Source organism: Herpailurus yagouaroundi, unplaced genomic scaffold (genome assembly GCF_014898765.1).
Source record: "Herpailurus yagouaroundi ecotype Mexico unplaced genomic scaffold, PumYag 67681, whole genome shotgun sequence".
Classification (NCBI taxonomy): domain Eukaryota; kingdom Metazoa; phylum Chordata; class Mammalia; order Carnivora; family Felidae; genus Herpailurus; species Herpailurus yagouaroundi.
In genome coordinates this window covers 401,075-407,688 of record NW_024420481.1, presented here as the reverse complement: position 1 = coordinate 407,688, position 6,614 = coordinate 401,075, and the positions used below count along the sequence as shown (strand labels likewise).

At 45.1% G+C, this 6,614-nt stretch overlaps 1 long non-coding RNA gene across 1 annotated transcript; it reads right to left on the bottom strand.

Annotated features, from left to right (window-relative positions):
• Positions 1 to 5,321: 5,321 nt before the first annotated feature.
• LOC121025543 (uncharacterized) lies at positions 5,322 to 6,586 on the bottom strand. The gene is made up of 2 exons (XR_005788097.1): positions 6,339 to 6,586; positions 5,322 to 5,911 (listed from the first exon to the last, which is right to left on the bottom strand). It is a non-coding gene; the product is annotated as an uncharacterized LOC121025543 (long non-coding RNA).
• Positions 6,587 to 6,614: the final 28 nt, after the last annotated feature.

The window sequence follows — 6,614 nt, the reverse complement described above, 5'->3', positions numbered from 1 at the left end:
GTCTGAAGAGCTCACGTTGAGAGGCCAGACTTGACCTTAACAATTTCCTCCAGACCTATTTCCTGACTGCCTCGGTGCCATGCCATATCCAAGCCTGCCTGTGCCTGTGCGGGGTCGTCCTCCCCTGCTGGGATGTCCTCCCCTGCCCTCTCCGCCTCTTCTGGCCTTGCCCACCTTCAAAGGTGCTCATCAGGCCCCACATTCTTTATAGTGTCTGCCTGGGTGGCTCCCTGTGTCCTTTATACCCAGCGTATTACGGTGGAGAGAGCCCCGAAAATCAAGGTTCCGGTTCTAACGTTGCCACCAATTCTCTGCACGACCTCTCTACGAGGTATTTCCTCTCTCTCGGCAACTCAGTTTCCTCTTCTGTAAAATGAGGGATTGCACTGACCCCGTTAGCGAAGGGCAGCTCCCAGCTCGTTTGGCGCCTGCTCCTGCCCCCCACCCAGCCCTTCTTGGCATAGCCCCAATTGGGAGTGGTCTCTCCACTGGCCAAATTCTAGGACATCGTATTGGTCCAGAAATTCAGGGCCTGGAGCTTTTTTTCACTGGTAAATGAAGAGAGTTAAGGTCAGGGCTTACATTAAAGATCTCTCTCTCTCAGCTGGGCATGAGGCCTTCCATGTAGTAAGGGGACCCTCCCACACTCTTCCCTATTTTACACTCTGTCTAGCAGGGACTAGAGTGAAGCCTAGGGAAAGGAGGACACTGGATAATTTGGCTGAGCAAAGCAGATTCTCTGTGTGGTCCGACCTGGCTCAGAAGAAGGTCAAAGCACCAGCTGATCCCAGTTTTATACCCAATGGCAGATGCAGGAAAGGATTCATGTGTTCGAGGCCTCTCTGGCTCAGAATCCCCTTACCCCCCTCGCTTCTGTCCTCTCCTCTCCCCACAAGTCAGCAGCACAGAGCCAGGCCTCCAGAAAATGTGCTCAGATTGATGGAATGAGGCGGGGAAAAATGTTTATGAAAGACATACAGAGGGGGGTGCCCGGGTGGCTCAGTCGGTTAAGGCTCCAACTCTTGGTTTCGGCTCGGGTCATGATCTCACAGATCCTGGGATTGAGTCCCACGTAGGGCTCCGCACTGATCATGAAGCCTGCTTGAGATTTTCTCTCGTCTCTCTGCCCCCTCTCCCACCCACACACACACACACACACACACTATCTCTCTGCCCTTCTCCCGCTCATGCTTTCTCTCTCTAAATGAACTTAAAAAAAAAAAAAAAAAGACATACAGAGGAGTACACATGTCACCGAGGATGACTTTGGCTGTATGACTGTTCTTAAGCAGAACAAAGGCAGGACACCAGGAAATGGGAAGAATGTTCTTTCAAGTATATTTTTGCCTCGTGACTGCAGCTTCTGCTTTAAGGACTAAGATACATGTTTTGAGAGTAATGCCCAGTGATAGGGTCTTGCTCCAGAGTGTGACGAATTCTTTGGGGGAAACTGTTTCCCCAAGAGAGCCTCGAAGAGGGTGGAGAGGCCGTACATCCTCTTCTCATGCGGTATCTCCATTCAAAGAAGTGCAACTGAGGAATGCTCGAGCCCTTGGCCGGTGTCTTCCCAGGCCAGGGGCCTGGTATGTTTCCAAATGGTTATGTCTCTCTTAACAAAACAGGGAAAGCCCAAATTCGGGTGTCACGTGGGCTCCCCAACACCAGGGCAGCTCTGGAGCTCAGCAGAACTGGTGGCAAGATGCAGGGGGCTTTAGCTGCCTCTGCAAAAGATCGGCTGGGTGGAATTAGGTTTCCCGTAAGGTGTTTTCCTGACTCAGGCATGTCCCAGATGGGCCCATGTGTCTTGAGGCCCCAGGCAAGCATCCAAGTCGCGCCATCGTGAATTGCTCTTACAGGAAAAGGAGCCTGTTTCAACTTTCTATACTTCTTAAAGTGTTACTTTGATTAGACAGGAGATAGCAGTGTGTTTAACGATATTACTATTATTACTCTGTCATGGTTATATTTTTAAATTATGCTTTCTCTACCCTTTGCCAAGAGCAAAGGAGAACACACATTTGCACTGCAAAACCAACCAAAGCTGTGTAGGGTTGGCCCAGACAGGTTTGCAAACGTCTGCTAGGCCCATTGCTATCCAAATAGGAAGTCTGTCCCTATCCCCAGGTCAGGGGGCTATGCTGTTTTTTAAAAATAAATACAAACTCTTTATAAAAAAAAAAAGGAAATTTTATTATAGCTATAAAAGTAATGAATTTTGTTGTTTGTACAAGTATTACTTGGAAAATACATAAAAGTATAAAGGGAAGAACAGATATCATCTATAATACTAGAACCCACAAATAACCACTATTAAATTTTAATATATTTCTTCCTAGCCTGTTCTCTAAATATTGATACAAAACTATGGATGCAAAATGTCCCCAATACACTCATATTACATATTCAGGAACATATTGCAAAAATAATTTTGTACCTTACTTTTTATTACTTTATCATATCGCAACCCACAGAGAAGCATTATAGGATTTTTGGTGTGCTCCCTCCAGCCTCTTATCTGTATATTGATACAAAACCATGCATGCAAAATGCTCCCAATATATTTATACCGCATATTAGGAACACATCGCAAAAACAGTTCAGCATCTTTCTTTGACAGACTCTTGGTATACTTTTTCCTAGCCTTCTTTCCATATTATTGATGCAAGACTATGAATGCAAAATGTTCCCAATACATTTATATTACATATTAGGAACACATCGCAAAAATAGTTCAGCATCTTTCTCTGATCATGTGTGCCGCCCGAGATCACCGCTATTAAGGCTGTGATCTATTTCCTTCCAGCCTTTTATCTCCGTATTGAAACCAAACTGCACACGGAATGCTCCCTATACTCCTAGACTGCATAGATGGAAACTGCGAGCACTTTGCATGTTTCTGTTAGCATCACGTATTTCGTCAGGGGCACAGTCTCGTGTTATTTACTAGATGCACCATATTTTATTTACCCCATCCTTCATTGTTGATCACCAGGATGTTCCTAATTTCCATCCTTACAAATCCTAAACTGAGCTTTTTTATGGATTCTTTTTCTGTGGCTTTTTGTTCATGCAGTTTTTGTTGTTTTTTGACCATTTTTAGAGGGTCAACATATTAACGATGAGCCTCCTTATGTCTCAGTGCTTACAGCGAATGTATTTCCAGTTGTTTGCTTGAGCAGAAATCCTTTGTTTTAACATTCTGGCACGAATATAGAAGTTTCCATTCATTAGAAAGAAACTTAAAGTCTGACCCCCGCTTCCCATGAAACTACGAAAATACAACTCAGCCCCTTCTCCTGCCGTGGCAGCCACGTTCTTCCTTGCTTAGGGCCCACTTTTTCCCCATCTTTTCATCCGCTGGTCTTGCAATACTTACCAGCCGTATTGCTGTGAAGAGGAGTGGCTCCCAGACCTTTCAGTTATCAATCTGTCACAAGTGCACAGTGGTCTCTCGTGACATGATGATCCCCGAGATGTCTGAGGTCTGTGCATCCTTGACCCAAATTTTCTGGGTTGCCCGTGACCCCTAAAGGCTTTTTAGAGAATTATGGTTGACAACATAACAAAACAACCCGGCATAATGAACACACAGGGAACAGGAGAGAAAGAAGAGACTCCAGCTCAAATCCCAGCACCTTAGGCAACAGGTATGTTTGTCTTGCATGGTCTTTCCAGTTTCTGCTCCTGTTTAGACCTACATTTCCATCATGGTGTCCACATGATTTTATGTCCTGATTTGTAAAACTTGGTTATCTTAAGCATTTTCCAGGTTTCTACATAGGCTTTATAATTATTACTTGTAACAGCCGAAAAAGGTTCCACTGAGTGAGTGACCACATTAAGTTAACCCCTATGGTTGAACATTCCACTTGTTTCCTTAAGGTTAATTTGGTTGAATCTATAGAAAGTAACAACATGGGCCACAGATTCTAATGAACTTAAAGCATTTGTGGGTTGTACGTATCTACTTGTACACGGCTGGGCACTTTAGTCACTATTTCCTCATCCTGGGGCCAAATCTTGGGCCTCCCCCAGGAAGTGCTCAGGGTGTAGGCAAAAGCTCATTATAAAACTGATCAATATCACCTTGAATTTTTTTAACCAAACGAATTCATTTCCGACTCTAGTCACTACTGTGTAGAGGGTTCTGCTTAACCAGTAATGATATAAGAAGCACCACCGCATGAGGTCTGGAGGGAGAGGCTTGAGCCCAGCCTGAGCCAAATCCCTAACCTCCAGAAGCCCCAGTCTTCTTCTTTGTAATTGGTTCTTTTGACTGCCTTATCCTGTTTTTCTCTTGTTACAAGTAGAAAATACGAAAATATTTGCAAAAACACGTACAAGCACGCTACAGCCGCAAGGTGCTGGGATTACTGGGATTCTGACTATTTCGGCTTTTGTGACCAAGACCTTTAAAAGATCTGGTCTTGGGAGAACGGTCTGGTCTGGAGAGCGGGTGGAGGTGGGGGAAGGCCAACAGGTGAAGGAGCTGCCTCAGCAGAATCACACTTCAAAGCAGTGAGGACTCCCAGCTCTGTTCTCAGCTCCCAGACCAACAGCGGTAGCGGTGGCGGCGGTGAAGCCCCGGCCACCTCCCCCCCCCCCCCCACCAGCAGCTCAGATTGTTGAGCTAGTAAGGGGGAGTGCTCCAAAGCCTGAGCCACCACAGGAAATGGAGATCTTTTCAGGGCTCCTCCCTAATGGCTCAGTTTACTATCCTGCGGGGGTGGGGGTGGGGGGGTGGTTAAGCCTTTTTGAACTTGCCAAAGAGATCAATTGTGGAGGAGGGGAGGGAGGCTAAGGTGGTGGCTAGGTGAAATGGGGTGTTAGAGGACAGATCTTTGTTCATTTACTGAGCAGTAGCTGGTGGGCAGGGTGAGTGGGGTGGAGGGGGCTAGGAGATACACATTTGCTAGAATTGGGGTGTGTGTGTCAGAATATAGATGTATCTGTATACATATATAGTTTTTTAAGATTAATGTAATCATTCAAAATACATATGCATATATAAAATCTTAGGGTTATGACGCTAAGTTATGCTGCAGGCCAATGGGAAGACAGATTTCTAAAAGTTTATGCCAACTTGGATATAGCCTTCGGTTCAAGTCTTTCAGGCCTGTCGATAAACTCATTGATCTCCCCGCCCCCAAAATGCTTTTTGAACCTATTTTTACTTTCCTCTTGCACTGTCTCTTGGCAAAGCTGTGTAGAAGTGAACTCCCACCTGCGTGGGAGCACTTTTTTCCGAGTGTTGCCCCATCTGCCTCGAGGGTTGCATAGGTATAGTGTTTTAAAACAGCAAAATAATTTGCACTGCAGAGTCCTTCTCAGGTCTTTTTAATTGGACAGTTGCCTGTATTAAAGGAAATCAAAAGCAGCATACAATCATTCAATCTCTCAGCACGGGAGCGTATCCAACTGTTTTCCTGTTTGGGGTTCCACTTTAGTCCTTGTCTGCGTGCCCGCATAAATTTGTACGGAGTTGCAACCACTGCCTTTTTGTGTGGCCCTGGTTATTGGCATCTGGTTTCCCAAGTAACCCTGACACACATCTGTTCAAATCAATTGCCGTTCCCATCATAACTGACTCATTTGGCGGGAAAACCAAGTTGAACATGCCAGTTGGAACAAAGATGCGTGGGTATGGGGGAGCAGCAGGGAGAAAGAAATGGTGGGAGAGGGTATTTTGTCTTACAGATCATAAAACATTTTCCAATCACATTTTTAAGGGATGTATAATATTACACTCAGTGATTATATTTTACCCCATGTTGTGGGACACTTGGGTGGTTTTCAATACCTAGTGAGTTAAAAATGCATATAAATTACAGACTTTGAGAGACGATTGTATTTTCTTGAAACAGGAGTCTTCTGCGTCCAGATCCCGGCCAAGAGTGTTGACGTAGTGTGCCTTTGTTGGGGGGGAAAAAAAAAAGTCAGTACTGCTAACTGGAGATGCTGGATGCCTTCAAAAAAAAAAAATTCCTGTGATTAAATTTGTCTTAAGATTATGTTCAGTTATAGATCATAAAAGCTACCTGTATATCTTAATCCACAACTTAATGTCCATTTTTGAATTTAGAGCTGGGCTAGGCTTTTCCTAGTTTGAGAGCCGCGTCTGCCTAACAGACTGAATACAGTGCTGTGTGCACGGAGCTTCCTCACTAACAGATAACACGTGTTGGGAAAAAACCGAGAAAACTATGGAAAGGTGCCTCCTTGAAGGTGTAACACTGGATCGAGGGATCAGCCCACTATAAATTGATTCGCTTTACACAAGTCTCCCACACGTCATGATGCACATTCAGCAGTGTTGAAAAAACAATTTTAAAGAATACCTTGGAGAGGTGCTAAAGAGAATTTATAGTCCGGAACGAATTGCCATCTTCTTCATTAACACCGAAATGTTTGACTAAAATGTTGCTTTATTCACATTTTTGTCCTTGGAGGAAAATCTAGGCACACTGCAACTTGGACCGCGCGGCTAATGGTGCGAGATGAATGTTTTAAGTCAGCAAAGGGCAGCGCGCAGTCCGAGGGCGGAGTGGACGCCTGGGTCCTCGAGGCCCCTGGGGGGGGGGGGGGCAACGGATTAGTCAAACATCGCGGTGTTA